This window comes from Tamandua tetradactyla, chromosome 10 (assembly GCF_023851605.1).
Source record: "Tamandua tetradactyla isolate mTamTet1 chromosome 10, mTamTet1.pri, whole genome shotgun sequence".
NCBI lineage: Eukaryota > Metazoa > Chordata > Mammalia > Pilosa > Myrmecophagidae > Tamandua > Tamandua tetradactyla.
In genome coordinates, this window is record NC_135336.1 from 29998158 (window position 1) to 30016528 (window position 18371).

The window sequence follows — 18371 nt, forward strand, 5'->3', positions numbered from 1 at the left end:
AAGACCCACCTTGAGTTGGGTTGGGTCACACCTCTATGGGAACAACCTCATCAAAAGGTCCCACCCACACAGGTCTACACCCACAAGAATGAATTAGAAGAATATGGCTTTTCTGGGGGTATCTAACAATTTCAAACCAGCACACCCTTATATTGAGGAAGTCCCCTTCTATTTCTAGGGTTTTTATCTAGAAGGGGTGCTGTATTTTGTTAAATTTCTTTTTTTGCATAAACTGAGATAATCATGTGTTGTGTTTTTTTCCTTCATTCTGTCAATATGGTATTTCACATTAATTGATTTTCTTATGTTGAACAACCCTTGCATACCCAGGATAAATCCCTTGTGATCATAGTGTAAAATTATTTTAATATACTGTGGATTCAGTTTGCTAGTATTTTGTTGAGGATTTTTGCATCTATAGCATTAAGAGATGTTGGATTTATAGTTTTCTTTTCTTTTCATAGCTTTACCCAGCTTTAGTATGGGGATGTTAAAGGCCTTGTAGAATGGGTTGGGAAGGTTCACTTCTCTTCAGTTTTTTTTTTTTTTTTTTTTTTTTTTTTTTTGGATGTGGGGAGAGTTTGAGTGGAATTGGAGTTAAGTCTTGGAGCGGTTCATAAAATTACCTATGAAAGCATCTGGTCCTAGGCTTTCCTTTATTGGGAGGTTCTGATTACTAATTCAATCTCTTAACTAGTAATTTGTTTCTTGAGTTCTTCTATATCTTTTTTTGGGTCAGTGTAGGTAGTTGTGTGTTTCTAATCATTTGTTCATTACATCTAATTTATCTGATTTATTGGCATACAGTTGTTCACAGCGTCACTTATAGTCCTTTTTATTTCAGTATGGTTTGTAGTAATTTCCCCCTCTTTACTCCTGATTTTCATCATTTGTACCCTCTCTCTTATTTTCTTTGTCAGTCTAGCTAAAGTTTTTTTCCATTTGGTGGTCTTTTCAAAGAACTATCTTTTGGTTTTGTTGACTCTCTCAAAATTATTTTATTGTTTTCATTTATCTCCCCTCTATTCTTTGTTATTTCCTTCCTTCAGCTTGCTTTGGGTTTAGTTAGCTCTTCTTTTTCTAATTCTTCCAATTTTGAAGTTAGGGCTCTGATTTGAATTCTTTCTTCTTTTTTAATGTAAGTATTTAGATTTATAAATTTTCTTCTCAGCATTGCCTTCACTGCATTCCATAAGCTTTGGTATGTTGTCTTTTCTTTTTCATTCACCTCCAGATATTTCCTAATGTTGTTCCTCATTTCCTCTTTTACCCATTGGTTATTTAAGAACATGTGGTTTAATTTCCACATATCTGTGGATTCTCCCTTTCTTCCTCTATTATTGATTCTAACTTCATTTTGTTGTGGTTGGACAATATACATTATATGATTTCAATATTTTTTAATATATTGAGGCTTGTTTTGTGATGCAACATATGGACTATCCTGGAGAATGTTCCACATATACTCAAGAAGAATGTCTATTCTGTCTTCATGGGGTGCGGTGTTCTATGTATGATAGAATATTGTGCTGCTACAAAAAGGTACAAAGTCATGAGGCATGCAACAAAGTGAATGAACTTGTGGGACATTTGGTGTGGCAGTTGGTTTAGTGTATTATTCAAGTTCTGTACTTCCATATTGATCTTATGACTAGTTCTGAAAGCTGCAAGAGAAAAGCAACATGTTACATACTAGGGGGTCCCAATAAGATTGAGTTCTAATAACTCATCAGAAACCATGGAGGCAAGAAGGCAGTGAGTTGAAATATTTAGAGTGTTGAAGGAAACACCTGACAGCCAAGAATTTTATATTCAGTGAGACTGTCCTTCAAAATGACAGAGATCAAGATGTTTTCAGATAAACAAAAGCTGAGGGAGTACGTGACCATTAGACCTACCCTACAAACAATGCTAAAGGGAGTTCTTTACACTGAAATGAAAGGACATTAGAGAGTGGTTCAAAGCAGTAAAAACAATTAGAGACCTGTGGTAAAGGTAACCATTTGGCCAATAATAAATACCAGTATTATTTTATTGTATTGTTTGGTATGTAACATCAGTTCTTATTTCCTACAAGTGCTAAAATGCAAATACACATACAGTAATGACAAAGTCTAGGTTTTTGGACATGCAGTGTATGAAGATTTAAGTGATAACAAAATATAGTAGGGGGAAGTGGGTGTAGGAAAAATATTTATGCATCTATTGAATTTAAGTTGGTAACAAGGCAAATATAATTTTTACATATTTAGGATATTAACTTTTAACCCTATGGTAACCACAAGGAAAACAGATGAGAAATATATCCAGGTAGAAATGAGAAGACACTCAATATGTACAACACAAGAAAGTAAATAAATATAAAAATAGGCTTTAGTAAAAATGAGGGGCAAAAAAAGATGTGAGACTCACAAAAGCTATTGCAAAATGACAGAAGAAAGACCTGTATTATCAATAGTGACTTTAAATATATGTATTGAAGGTGAAGAAGATTGAAAGGGGTTGTCTTCACCTATGTGACCCACTGATTAACATTAGAAATATAAATAAGTTCTTGCAAGAACTACTTCAAAGGTATGATTCATGTAGAAAAAGTGTTTAAGTCCAGGGTACAGGGGGAAAAATGCTATTGCATGCCACGGCCTATGTTTAACAGGAAAACATCAGCAGTACCCCAGCAACAGCAGGGGTAAATAATGGGGGGAGGGACAAGAGTTAAGGGGAGGTTTAGATTTCATATTTGGTAAGGGTGTGCTTATTGGTTATCTTTCTTTTGGAAACAATGAAATTATCTAACATTGAGAGTTTGGATGGACTGTGGACTTTGAGCCTTATACATGATGCCTAGTGAATGCAGGTGTCTGAAGGATGTACTGAATGAGAAGTAGATTGGCGAATGATGGTGTTTACATATGATAGAATGTTGTGCTGCTACAAAAAGGTACAAAGTCATGAGGCATGCAATGAAGTGAATGAACCTGTGGGACATTTGGTGTGGCAAAATAAGCCAGAAACAAAAGAAGAATTATTGTATGGTGTCCTTTAGAAAATTCTTATAAGAAATCAGGGTCCTAGATTGCAATCTCTTATAGCAGGTACTTTTATTTCTGGATTTTGAGGGACTGCTTATTATGTCTATGTCTTGGTATTTAGAGATAAGAATGAAGCTGATCAGGATGGGGTTAAGATAGTTTAGAACCCAGGGGTAAAGAAGATTCTCTATGTTTTAGAACCACACCTAGTTTTTGAGATCAAAGGAAGAAAGGCTTATTTTGTATGAAAGTTAAATTTTCTGTAGTGCATAATCTAACTCAACCTGTTTGGATAGTTCATTTGAACAATTGTTAACACAGGGAACCCAGAGTAAGAATGAAGGCCTTTCATCCTATATAGTTTAATGTAATGCCTGGATACATCCTAGAATATATTAAGCAGATAATCAAAAAGTATTGACAAAGTCCCTTCAGGGATGGAAGAAAAAATATGGAACTAAAAAGCTATACCATCAGTGACTTTCCTAATACTGTGTCAAACATCAGGGACACCTAAGTGAATAGGTCAAGCCCTTGATCTTGATGCTTACTCTTGTGAAGTTTATGTAGATAGCCGAGAAGCTTAGCTTACCTATAGGTATGCCTAAGAGTTACTTCTGGAGGACCTCTTTTGTTGCTCAGATGTGCCCAATTCTCTCCAAACTCAACCCTGTAAATGAAATCATTGCCCTCCGCCCTATGTGGGACATGACATCCAGGGGTGAAAGCCTCCTTGGTGGTGTGGGAGATGACTCCCAAGGAAGAGTCTGGCCCTTGTACCATGGGATCAACAATTCCATCCTGACCAAAAAGGGGAAATGAAGTGTAACTAATAAAGTGTCAGTGGCTGAGGGAGTTCAAATAGATTTGAAAGGCTACTCTGGGGGTTACTCTTACGCAAGCTTCAGTTAAACATTGCTACCTATCATAACTTGCCCAACCCTGTCCAAAACCATTCCAGCCAAAGAACACCTAGGGCAATATATAAGATTCTACAAAGGCTCTATGCAGTACGGTAACTTTCCAGAAACCTAAAACCTCCAGATGGGTCTCTGAATGAGATTAGTCCTGAAACCTAGAGGACCCAGCCTCTCCAGACATCAGCTACTTCCATCTCCCTACCCCAAATTATTGACAGTCACTTCCAACATGAAAATGATTGTTGAATCATTAAATTGATATTTCTTTTAGTCTCCAGTATCTTAGAGCAGCTAGAAATGAAAACCTAAAATTATGGAATTGTAACACATGCCAAACTCTGAAATCTGTTATACAACTAATTGTTGTACTGTGCTTTGAAATGTATTGCTTTTTTGTATATATGGTATTTTTCTCAAAAAAGAACAAAAAAAGTTGATTGTGATGATACAAAAATAGTTATTCCTTCTAGCCTTTTATATTCTGGAGCAGGTAGGAGGAAAAATCTGAGAGGATAGTATGGTAGCCCATGACAAACTCTGGGATCTGTCCTGTAAATACTTGTTGAAGAGTGCTTTGGAAACTATTCCCTTTTTCTTTTTTTTGCTTTGTATATATGTTATATTATACAATAAGAAAAGTTTTTTTTTTTAAGCAATTATTTTCCCATTGGAAAAAAAAAATGTAAATGATTAAACTCTTCAGTCAAAAGGCAGAGATTGGCAGAATTAATAAAAAAGCATGGCCCAACTGCATGCTATTTGCAAAAGATTCACCTTAAATTCAGAGATACAACTAGGTTGACAGTGAAATGGTAGAAAAAATATATAATTCTAGCAGTAAGCAAAAGAGAGCTGTGGTGGCTATACTAAAATCAAATAAATTAGACTTTAAGCCAAAAACAGTTACAAGGGACAAAGCTAGTCATTCTGACTGATAAAGGGAACAATTCAACAGGAAGATGTAACATTATAAATATATGTGTACCTAACAGTAGAGCCCCAAAATATATGAAGCAAATTCTGATGAATTTGAAGGGGTAAATTGACGGTTTTACATTTACAGTAGAAGACTTAAGCACAGCACTCTCAATAATGGCGTCAATTTCTTGAGCACTGTCTTAGTCATTCATTCATATGTTCACTCATCAAATAAATAATAATCAAATGCCTACTAAAGGATCAGGAACTGTTCTGAGTTATAAACATAAAATAGTTAGCACCAAGATATTATCTGCGCCATACTGGTTTGAAACTTGTTATATACCCCAGAAAAGCCATGTCCTTCTAATCCATTCATGTGGCAAATGTATTGTGGGCGGAATTAGGAACTAATCTAATGATTAGGTTGTTTCCATAGAGTTGTGAGCCACCCAATTCAAGGTGGGTCTTAATCCTCTTTACTGAAGTCCTTTATGAGAGTATAAAAAGCCAGAAAAAGCTGAGAGAGCACAGAGATATTTCTAGAGAGAAAAGACATAACCAGAGACATTTTGGAGAGAGCTGATGCAGAGCCCAGACAAAGAAAAGCCCCAGAGACACTGAAAGTGGACCTGTAGGACACAGATTGCTCAGAGTGGTGTCCCTGGAGGAGCAAGCAAGGACCCACAGACACTGAGAGAGAAAACCACTGGAATCAGAAGCTGGAAAGCAACACAACCCAGGACCAGCAGATGCCAGTCATGTACCTTCCCATGTGACAGAGGAATACCAGATACTATTGGCCTTTCTTCAGAGTCAAGGTATCTTTTCTCGATGTCTTAATTTGGACATTTCCATGACCTTAGAACTGTAAATTTGTAACCTAATAAATCCCATTTGTAAAAGCCAATTCATTTCTGGTGTATTGCATTCTGGTAGCTTTAGCAAACCAAAACAGTTGCCTTCATGGAACTTGTGTCCCAGTAGAGAAAGACAGATAAAAACAAAGCAAAAGCAAATGAGAAAAGAGATCATTTCTAATGATAGCAATACTATGAAAGGAGAAACTAAGTTGACGTTGTGGATATTTGTTATTCAGATAAGGAGGATGGACTGCTTGGTAAGGTGGTCTGGGAGGTCCACTCTGGGAAAGTGTCATTTAATTTGAGACCTGAGTGATGAAGGGAAGTTAGGCCTCCATCAGCATTCTATAGAGCAGAGTACAAAAATATTCGGTTTATTTCAGAATATGTAGATCAGAGATTGAAAACTAATTTCTAACCTAGTGGCCTCCTGAATTGTTTTAAGGAGAAAATTCACTCTCTCTCTCCTAGAAAGGTGGAAGCTAGCAAATATCCTCTATGGATCCAGGGAGGTCATGTGCGCTCTGTCTTGTGGGATCCAGGGAGGTCATGTGCGCTCTGTCTTGTGGGATCCAGGGAGGTCATGTGCGCTCTGTCTTGTGGGATCCAGGAAGGTCATGTGAGCTCTGTCTTGTGGGATCCAGGGAGGTCATGCGCGCTCTGTCTTGTGGGATCCAGGGAGGTCATGCGCGCTCTGTCTTGTGGGATCCAGGGAGGTCATGCGCGCTCTGTCTTGTGGGATCCAGGGAGGTCATGCGCGCTCTGTCTTGTGGGATCCAGGGAGGTCATGTGCGCTCTGTCTTGTGGAGCTGAGATGTTTCATCAGCACAATCGAAAGCACATCTATCCTTCTGTCTGCATTCACAGGCTGCAGTTTTGATCCCATCGAAGTTGAGAGGATTGTCTTTAAGGTCTGCAGCAGTGTGCTGCGTGCATTGCTGTTGCTCAGCACTTGGTAACCCAAAGAAAACAATCTCTTTTAACAGTGGCAGTTACTAAATATGCATTTGTTTGTTAAAGAATGAAATTGAGTTTAATGAGATCATATTTTGTTTTTATGACTCTCTTTCAAAACTCCATAGTACTTTATTAGTCATTCTACATGTAACCACATTCAATTGCCTTAGCCATATGTAAGAGTATTCATCCTGAAAGTGGTACTTCTGAGTAGCGATGCAAAGAGTTAGTACAAACATGAGATTTGACTTAGAGCAGCACTCTCGTCTCTGTCACTCAAAAGACACTTAGATAAGTAACAGTATATGGCAGAACATGTTTTTCATATGCTATTTTTTTCCAATTAGTTTGCAAAATAGAGGTTTTGTTTTACAATGTAATTTTTAAAGTGTGTGAAAAATCAATATAGGAGCTAAAATACCTAATTCCTAACAATAAATCTTACAAATGATGGATTCTAATGAAGTTTAGATGGTCTGTAGTGAACCAAGTAATGGGTGGTCTTTGAAGCTAGAGACATTTGTTTGAATTCTGGCTCTAACGCTTGTCACTTCTGTGGCTTTGAGCTAATTAGTATATTCTCTCAGGCTTGCTTTTTCTCCTATAGAATGGAGATCACTCTGGGATGTAGAGATCACAATTATATTAGACAGAATAATTATGGGACATAGGATGGGCTCCATAAATGGTAGTTATTAATAAATAAAAACAACAAGAACAGAAGGCACACAGTATGCTATTATGGTCTGTGAGGGAAGTGATGGAACTATGTCTTTATGTGTCTTTATTAATCATCATAGCCACAATTCCTGGCCCTCAAGGGATACTTATTGATTAAGTAAATGAAGTAATGTTATTCATAATGGTGTGAGATGAGCAGGGAGCTGAGAAATAGTAAGATTGATTATATTTTATACTCAGTGATATATACAGAGAGTAAAAGAATTTAAGAACTGTATTAGATATCTAGATATTCTCAAATTTGTTATTGCATCAAGGAAAAATATTCTTATTCTATGCCTATTTAAGAAAACTTCCCCTTCATAAAGAACTACAGGAAGAAGAGTTGTAAATTATCTCAGTTTTTTGGTTTTTAATTAATTAATTACTTTTTTTTTTTTACATAAGCAGACACTGAGAATCAAACCCAGGTCCTCTGGCATGGCAAGCTAAAACTCTGCCACTGAGCCACTGTGGCCCACCCTATATTCAGCTTTTAATAGCAATTTCCAACTTAATAGACATTTATAAAAAATCATTAAAGAAACAATACCAAAAAACTTCCCCATATGTCACTTTGCAGGACTTCATATTATCTTGGTCTTGAAAAGAGTCAAGTAACCTTTATGAAGATAAATCATTATTTTGTTGACCTGTGTTAGTGTTCTGTGAAAAAAAAAAAAAAAAAGAAAAATTGATGCTTCAACCCAAAGACTATACAGTGATTCTTTGAACCAATAAAATTTGAGCCTGAAAAGGAAAGCTGAAGATGATTGGGGCTTCTGTTCTCATATCTTCATGAATGATAAGTGGAGAAGAGTCTGATGGAACAGAGACGGCATGTTCTCTACAAAGAAATTGAGTGTTCTCTGTGCTCAGAAAACAGGAAAGTGTGTTCTAAGATTTCTAAGGGCAATGAACAGATTCTGAAATTGACTTGGGATCTGTTATCTGATGAGAGATTTAGCGTCAACCTAGGGGAAGTGATGGAGAAGGATTCTGCCTTTCTAGGAGTCTAAGGACCTCAAATAAACACCTCTATCTTCTACTTATGGTAGAAATAAGGAAAGTTAGTGAGGAAGAAGACAATTCATCTAGGTGCAGAAATATTTGTATACAATAACCAAGGTATATGGTGGAGAGGAAAAAAAAATGTTGCTTTTCCCTTCACTATGTTTGTAATGTTTTTGATTAGACATTTTCGTCATAGTGTCTACAATGAATGCAGCTCCCTCTGATGGAAGGTGGCCACTGTTCTCCCATGGTGCCTGCTGAGGAACCATCTAAGCTACCAGGTTTTTGTGCTTCTGTCTTTTTCCCACCCAAATCTACTTCCAAACCCTTTTCACCTTATTCCTACCAGAACTCACAGGATGGAGTGGGGGGATCTGCTACCATGGTGTTTTATTTTCCCAGGTCTGCCTTAACAAAGAATAGCACACTAGATGGCTTCAAACAACAACAAGATATTGTCTCCCAGTTCTGGCTAGAATCAAAGCATTGGAAGGGCTGTGCCCCTTCTGACATCTCTAGAGAAGAATCTGTTCCATGCTTCTCTCCTGGCTTCTGAAAGTGCCTGGTAATCCTTGCATTCCTTGGTTTGTGGCAGCAGAAATCCAATCCCCGAATCTATCTCCACATGGCCTTCTTTCTTGTATGCATTTCATATGGCATTCTCCTCTCTGGGTCCGTCTCTAGGTCAGCATTTAAATTTCTTCTTCTTATAAGGACACAAGTCATATTGCATCAAGGGTCCTATCCTCTAGTATGACATTGTATCTTGTCTAATTTCATTTGTAAAAAAGCCTATTTCCAAAAAGGTCACATTCTGAGGTACTGGGGACACACCTTTTTGAGGGACACAATTCAATCCATAACACAGGGTAACTAATCTGTAAATGGGCTTATGGTGTAGCCAATGTGCAATGATAAACTAGGCCAAAGAAATTCACTTGACTTTGAATGGAAATTACCAGCAAATGGCTTAGTTAGCAAAAGATATTAAAGCTGAATGATGTCAAGAATCCTTGAGTTAAGTCCTGAATAGTCAGAAGAAGCTCAAGTTATAAGAAAACAAAGCTGTGATTAACTAGAAGCTATGAAGGTGTGTAAAGTAAGGATTCACAACTCAGTTGGCAGTAGGAAGGGAAACAGACATTCAGAGATGGAGACTTGTGGAGACTAGCTGAGTTATATTTATAGTGGGAAGATATTAACAAATTCCTGTAATTTTGTTCTGTTGTAATTCCTGCTCTTATTGAGTTAGACATTTTCAGCTTTTCTGGGTCCACAGGACAGCATATCATTACAGTAATATCTCTATTATTTGTAGTAACATGAGAATTGTCCCTTCTTTATGACCAAAGTGGTCAGATGACACCCTGTATGGTGACTAAGAAGGGACATTGGGGCATTATTAATTTTAAAAATTCTGTCCCATTCTTCACATACAACTAATGAATTTATTTCTATTCATGATTTGGGAAATATGAATGCTGTATACTTAGATGGCTTAATATAGTTTGCAGAGAAGTGAGGAAGAGGAAGAAAAGGAAAAAGGAAGGAAGAAAGAGAAGGGAAAGAGGGAAACAAAGGATCCATATAGAGAGGAAGGAAAATGGAAAAAAAAAAGATTAAAAGAAAGGAAGATTTGGACAGCGAAAATATGATCTAGTAAGTGGTTAGCAAATTCCCTGAGGTTTTAGTTTAAGCAGGTTCGTTTACCTAGAATAGGTCTGTTAAAGTTACCATCTGTAAGAATAAATAAATGACAATTAATTTAAAAAATGTTGCCTGCCCACATATGTAGGGTCTAAATCTTTTGGGTAAATAATATGCCTCCAAGTATAACAAGAATAAACATACTCAAACAGTGTTACAACAGGGGTAGAGTTTGCTTGTGAGTTGTATACCAAGAATCCACCTATTGCTGATATTTTCTCTTTAAAAGAAAAAAAAAATACGCAGTATAAACCCAGACATTTATTAAAGAAAAATTTCTGGATCTCCCTGGTTGAGTTCACATGAGGGAGACAGGCTTATTTCCATATAACAACTCAATCGAATTGTTATAGTCACTTCAATAATACAATACAATAAAATTTATTTTTATATTGAATAATAAAATTGCTATCCCAGAAGTGGCCAACAGTTTATCAGTTCTCAAAGGGACTAGTGTAGGATGTCACTGAGAAAAGGTATAAAATCTCTCAAATGTGTCTAATTATCTCAAAGGTACCACCCAAGGGAAGTATTCTCCTGACCATTTCTGGTGATCAGTTTGTGCTATAAAACGTACAGGCTGATGACCCTTACAACATAGTTTTGCTTCAGTGGATAACATAACTGCAGATCTCTTTTATTGTCTTATAAATACCAAGTCTATCTTTGAACTATTACTGCATTTATCATGAGTCTCCTTCAAATTCTTTTCTGTCATTATTTCATATATTAATTGAATCTCACAAAACCCTATACAGGAAGAAGGAATTTTGGAGACATGCTATTAAAAACAACACAGCTTCAGAGCAAGGAAGAGAATTGGGACCAAACCCAGAAGGTCCAAACCCTCTCTTACCACCAGCCCAGGTCTGACCCAATTGGTTGGGGGTTGAAGGAATATGTTTTTCAAACCATTTCCTCTTTCTCTCCAGGCCTTAGGAAGGAATGTGTGTGTGCATGTGCAGATGTGGGTGCATGTGAGAAAGAGAGAAGGAAGGAGGGAGAGATGGAGAAAGGGGGGGGGATAGGCACTCTGAAGCTTTAGCACTGAAATAGGAGTGGGGGGGGGTAAAACTGCCTGAATTTGAACCTAATTCAAATTCACTTATAGCCGACTGATCTTGGCCAATTAAACCCTCTCAACTCAGTTTCCCCAGCAGTAATGCAATAATAACAATAATCTTCATAGAATTGCGAGAATTCAGTGAGAAGGAGACTGCAAAGCTCTAACCGAGTGCTTAGCACCCAGTAAAGGTGACTCAGTAACAATTATTGCCTTGTTTATTCTTTATGTTGTGACAAGGGCTAAACCTGCTCATGTAAGTAAAGAAATCATTTTCTACTTCAATATTTCTATTGCAAGACACCCTCAAAACTGAGTCATTGAGAGGGGTAAAGGACAGGTTTGGACAAGAAGCTCTTCCAAGAAAGCATGTCCGAAGAAAAGTACAAATGTCCTCACAGTGACCCCACAGGCAGGAAGAGAAAACTCTGAGGGCAGATAAAAGGGAAAATATTGAGAATAAATGTCCCCAAGTGTGGGATTCCATTCACTCCATTGCTGAGAGCATGCCAATTACTGCACTAGCGCTGCCGTATGATGAGGGCTGGGTTTGGGATTGTTTGGAAGGGAGGCCCGAATATAAATGTTAAGAGGGAGAGGAAAATTAGATCATTTTAAATTATGTAATGATGAGATTGAACAAATGATGTAGACATCAGTGTTGGGAAAGGCAAGAGAAAGTAAAGTTAAACAATATTTGAGCTTTGCTTCAATACTTGATTCCTGACCCAGTTCGGCCAAGATTTCTGATTAACACAATTAGCTATATTGCACAATATCCTAAGAAAATCTAGTGCTTCCGGCTTGTGCCAGCTGTCGTGCATACTGCCAGAACTGTATAGAGGGAGAAATGGGGGAAAGTTGCACTGGCAGTACAGATTAATGCCTTGCTAATGCTATTAATTACTGCCATTGTTTCTTCAACCTGCCACCCTGGAAATACAATTGAGGTTTCCTTGTACGTTTACCTGGAAGGCTGGTGTTTGACATGATTTGGAAAGGGGGAGTAGGACATGGGGGCTACAAACAGAGCATATTGTTTTGCTGACATATGCAAATGTTTGGAAAGGCTTCCAAATTTAAAGGACAAAAAAACTACATTATGAATTGTAGTAAAAGAAAAAACAAACCCGTTTGGTTTGCCATCTTCCCCAGGGAACAGCTGCTGATTTTACTCTAATTTTAGTTGCTATTGCTTGGAGCTAAACTTTCCATTTTTATTAAAAGAAAAAGAAAAAAAAACTTTGAGTCTAGAGGATTACAAGCTCCTGTGCTTTTGATTTTTAATAAAAAGCGATCATTTACCTCGGAACAGTAGCAGCAAAAAAGGGAAGTAAACCTGAGGCTAGTGAACTGACCTTTAAAGGGGTGCTGGTCTAGAGGGAGATGTAGAGGAATTTTAACACACATTCTTTTTCTTTCTCATGTCCACGTTCTCTAGTTAATATGTAATAGCAACAGTCACTTGATTTTTTTTTAATTGCATTCATTAGTGTTTGTGTTTCATTGGTTGACCAGGTGCATGCAAGTCTCACTGAGTACTATACAGGCTGAAATAGCTGGATTCCTGTATGTAAACTGAAAGGCCATAGTGCTGGTTTGAAGTAAAGCATAGAAAGAGAAACAGTATAACCATCCCTATTCGTGACTCTAATGAATGGGGAATCTGGGTTGATGCCTGATGTAGTGAAACTAATCACACTTCAACATGACTGATAAAATACTACTCATAACTGGGCTGTGTATACCAAAGTTGCAGGAAAATCTCATTTTTTAATCTGTTCACTTTTTTTATACAGGGAAGGAAGCATAGTGAACCGAGGCTAATTTGCATATGGCTTTTCAGTAAAACAAGTGTGTTCTTATGGCATTAAATGAATACCACTGTTTAAAGAAAAATGACCTATAATCCATGAATTCAGTTTTTAAATGACTGTGAAATCATTTTTCAAGCCCCACCCCCACCCCCTGCCAATTCTATATAGTACTATTCTGTTTCAGCAAAGGAATTGCCTATAGCTAGTTTAGGACTTAAAAGTGATGAGCTCTTGAACTCAACTTTCCAACCCTTTTACTTTCTTCATTTTTCCACCCTCTTGTGGAAAGAGTGTCAGCCTGATAGAATAAAGGTTGGGAGTTCATGTTTCTATTAGAAATCATTCTTAGCTTTAATTCATTCTGTCAAATGGATCACTACTCTTACAGGATTTAATTATCTTTATCATCCCAAAATGCTTCACTTTCAGAGAAAATATTTAAAGAAGCCTTTGTTAGAGTATCCAAATATAATATATTGCATTGAGTTTTGTTTTCATGAATTTTGCATTCATATGGGTATTGCGTTAATTAGATATGCACATTGAATACTAACTGCATTATGTTTAATTACTTTTGTTATTTAACTTTTCTTGTAATTTTAAGTTAGTTAAAATTATAACCATGGGATAATAGAAAGCTCTCTTGGAGCTAATTAGACAAGTAAGGAGCATTTGTAAAGGTCAGGCTGGCAGTTGGCTTGGGAGAAGCAAGAGGCTTACTGGGTAAAGAATGATGGTGAGGAAACAGACTGGGTGTAGACTAATGCCTGACTGGAAGAATTTCAGAAATAGTTCTATTAAACTCCTTCTTTCTCCTGAGGTGGACACTAAATGGAGCACTAGGTTCTGTGTCTATTTATGACTTGCTATGAAATCTGTAGACGGATAATCTAATTTCTCAAAGTCTGATTCAAACAATGTATTATTAAAACCTCATTCTTTGATTGACATGGTGTGTATTACCCAAGGGACTCAAAGGACTTGACACAACATTGCTGTGGTCATAGATAGGAGCGAGTGTTTTATTTCTGATTTTATAGAAGACAGTTGCATGAGTAGGTTCAATGAAGAGATTTCTGGCCTCTTAAAATAATGGATTCTTGATTCAGTTGCTCACTTAAAAACCTCTTTCCCACTTACTAATTAAAAACAAAAATCATAGACTATATTTGCTACTTTCATTTTCCCCATTAATATAATGCATACTAAGTTGACCCTTTTCATATCACTAGAACAGTACTCCTGATAGTCACCCAGATACTGTGTGGACAAATTGAATGAACTCTGCTTATCTTTAATCCTCCATGACTTCATTTAAGTATTAGCTCCTATGTTTACCATCTCACTTTGGAAGCAAGCTTATTTTCCTTGCATTTCTATACTGCCTAATCCTTTTCCTCCCAATTTTCTTTTTGGAAACTCATTAATTCAACAAACATTTATGATTACCTGTTGGCAATGCACTTTGCTACAATGACCTAAAAGAATACCAACAATAGAATCCTGCAAAAAATATTGGAATAAGTGAAATCCTACTCAGAGGAAATCCCAAACCAAATGATCATTAGTTCTAATCCAGTATCCTGCTGTCTCCTCAGAACCTATGATGACTCCTTATTACTTGACTTTTCACATCTGAGTTCTTCAACTTAAGGTCAAGCCCTGCAGTCCATTTTTTTTCTGAAGAACCTTATTTCTATACAAACTGATGTTTTTGATCTTTCTCCCTCTACCCCAAATGTCACACCTGATTTTTTACTGTTCAGGTTGTACTTTGTGTTTTAATCCCCTTCTCTCTGTATGCTTGAATTCTTATTTGAATATGCTGACTTTTTTTCCCTTTGAATGTCATTAGTCTTTGAACATGTAGTTGGAATTCCCAAATTTGGCTATTCATCATATCTGAAAGATAGTATATCAAAGGCATGCATTCTGGAATCATTGTTCCATCACTTCCCAATTGAGTGATGGCTCTATACTTCTATTTTCTCCTTGATAAAATGGAGATAATAATAGTGCCCACCTCCTAGAGTTATTGAGAAGATAAAATGAGTCTGAAGGTAGCTAGAAGAGATGGAGAGATACATATTTCTTTAGTACTTAGGACAGTTCTTAGAACATGGTTCTTAGACTACTAAGCAAAATGTTAGGTGCTGTTATTTTGTATTTACACTTACAAACAACTATTTGTGAATAACTAGCTCTCATTTCTTAAAGCTTAGCTGCTATATTTTATTTCTCCCATAGCCAACAGAGAACTATCTATGGTGCTTGTCATATAAAGGTTACAAAATTGACTGATTGCGGAGTTTAACAGCTTTTTTCTCCATGTGACTCTCTCCCTGCCTCTAATATAGCCACATGAATTCCTCTCCCCTAAATTAGGCCATATGCTGTCAGTCTCAGTTTAAGGGGGTATGTGAAGATCATGCAGAACCAAGGGGCTTTGAAATGAGACCAGGCTCCTATTACATCTTGGGAAACTGTTGATCCCTCTAAGAGGTGTTAGGAAGGAGTAAACCTCTGAGTGAGTCTTGAGGCACTTGCTAGGTGGAATTTTGAGAAAGAGAAATTAGGATATGGGGTAAGATCAGTCTAGATGGTGGTGATGGACTGAGCAATAGTCTGGAGGACAGAAAGCCTGGAAGTATGTTTAGAGAAATTGCAGCTGGTGTGTAATGATCCCTATGCACAGTATTGGGGAGAAAACTGGAAAATTGAAGTGAAATACTGAACTTTAGGGTCATTCTCTTTTGAACTGAAGGTCATTCTATTTTGAACTTGAGGGTCATTCTATTTAAGGGCCAATGATATTTTCATCTGATTTCTGTTGCTTACATATAATCCTTGTTCAGCAATTAAATTGAAAACAAAAAACACATGCGCACAAATTCATATTCGTTTCCCTTTTCTGGGAATGTGGGGCTTTTCTTTTTTTAAAGGAAAAATGATTCATTCTTTGGCCCTATATATTGCAGGTTTGGATAAGATGGGTTCAGCTTTACATAAGTGTTGACAGCTCTTGAAACAACACAATGGTGGAATAGTCAAACTACGCTGTTGTACCCTAACCCCAGAGGGCCTCCAAAAACAGGCAGGGAGCTCTGAGTAAAAAATGGCCCCTGGAAGTACCTTATCTTTCTTTACCAGTTAAACCTATAACTATTTTCTGCAACAGCCAGTTTCCATAGACACCATTGTGAATTTTGTTTTCCTTTTATAAAGGTGGACTAATTTCACATTTCACAGGATGGAGGTGCTAGGGAGGAAATTTCCTCTGTGATGTCAAACATATTCATTTTAATTTTATTTGGTCACTGAACATGTGGTAGTGTAATTTATCTATTTATGCATCTGTCTTCCACCCTGACCTGTGTACTCCACCAGGAGGATCTTAAAATCTTTGTCATGTTCCAGGACATGCATAAAGAGTTTTGTATGGAGAATTTGCTCATCTTCACAAAGAACACACTGTGAGGTGAATAACATTGTTAATCCCGGTTTACATACAGATAAACTGATGTATAGAAAAGGTAAGGAAATTACACAGGGTGTATTGTTAGTAGATGTTGGAGCGAGGATTTGAACTTAGTCTAACTCTAGAGTCTGAGTTCTTAAATATTACACCATGAACAAATGAGTATCTGTTGATTGAAGGTGTGAATAAATGGAACTGATGCTATTATGTACATTTTGGTAGAAAGAACATTGGTTTGGGAACTAGTAAGCCTGGTCTAGTCCCAGGTCTGCTACAAACCAGTCAAGTGACCTGGGACAACCATCTTAACGTCTCTGAACCTGCTTTTGCTATGTGTAAGGTAGCAACTGTAAAACTTTCTGCACTGGGTTCTTCTGAAAATTAAGTTATAGAACATGAGTGAAAGTGCTTAGCACAATGCCTGCTTCATTCTAAGTTATTAATAAGTGCTGGTTTTCTATTCTTTCTCAACCTTTGTCCCAAGAGGCCTATGAAGCAGCCTTGACTCTTCTAAGGCACATGACATCCTTCCTCAGTCTGTACCCAAACCCCATGGAACAGAAAGTAAGTGCCCTCAGTTAAATGAGGAAAAACATGGGCAGCCCCAGATGATCACTGAAAGGGCAGAAGTGGAGAGGGTTATTGCAGCTGCCGTTTCAGTGACCGAGGATGGCAAGGGGCTGTCATACCAGTGTGGGGCCCCATGTGGCCAAGGTGGAGGCACATGCCTCAAATTACTCTGCATAGCTAATGTGAGTTACACATGTAATTATCCAGGCAGCAGGCTAAAATATCTCCACAGACAGCAAAGTTTCATCAGCAGAAGGGCACATTTTATTTCATGTGACTCCAGCAGAGCACTGACAAATGTTATGAAGCTATGGTGATTAATTGAAGGACGAGTTAGAAAGTCATGGAGTAATGCTTTGTCCCCATGGCCAGGCCTCTATACATTAAGAAAAGCAGAAGGTTAAGGAATGTATGTGAGACTATCAGGAAAACAAAACAAAACAAAACACCCAAAGGTGGTTTTAGTTATGGTGCCCTCACCAAAATATGCTTTTCTTTCAAAGAGCTCAGGGTCTGTGTTTTTGTTACTGAGTCCTTAATATTGACATCTCTACAAAATGACATGGGTAATCACATTTAAGTTAAAAGGTCTACCTTTGTGAAGGGAAGCCATGACATGAGCAGAATACATTGATTCTATGAGTTAAATGTGTGACTATAGACTAAAACACACAGGGCAATGGTGGCTCAGTGGCAGAGTTCTTGCCTGCCTTGCCGGAGACCTGGGTTTGATTCCCTGTGTCTGCCCATGCAAAACACACACACACAAATTCATACTTGCTTGAAAACATTCACAATGGTGTTTTGCATTTTTTTTTAATTTTGTTTAGAAAATTTGAACAGAACCCTTCTTATTCTCTAATGGCAGAGTTGTAGTTTCCTTCACCCCTCCAAATGACCTTAGGTTCCTGACAGGTATCCTGTGTGTTGTATACGAGGCCAGTAACCCAGACCCCTTCTTGAGATCAGTATAGCTAGCATCTTAGTCCTGTGTGCTTGGTATAACTAGGAAATGCTTGTGATTTTGAGTAGGTTAAAGATACAGAAAAAAAGAATACATATCAAAAGGGAAAAAACATATTATAAAAAAATTCAAGGCAGGTGGGAGGGCAAATTAAGAAGAATTCAGGGTGGTAACAGAGCAAAGAGAAGCTGGTAAGTGCAAACAGGAGGGGTAGGTCCCAACAGCAGTCATCCTTGGTGTGACATAGTGGCATCCAGGCTGGCTCTTAGGCGACTAATGTCCAAAAAGAAGTCTCTCCCCTTTTATATACTAATGATGAGATACTTTTTTTTTCCACATGGGCAGGCA

The 18371-nt window shown here is 37.5% G+C and overlaps 1 protein-coding gene and 1 long non-coding RNA gene across 5 annotated transcripts in view; one reads left to right on the plus strand and one right to left on the minus strand.

Annotated features, from left to right (window-relative positions):
* LSAMP (limbic system associated membrane protein) overlaps positions 1–18371 on the plus strand; it is a 667551-nt gene that overhangs the window by 108754 nt on the left and 540426 nt on the right. The window lies entirely within an intron of this gene.
* LOC143648375 (uncharacterized) overlaps positions 1–18371 on the minus strand; it is a 76661-nt gene that overhangs the window by 24701 nt on the left and 33589 nt on the right. The window lies entirely within an intron of this gene.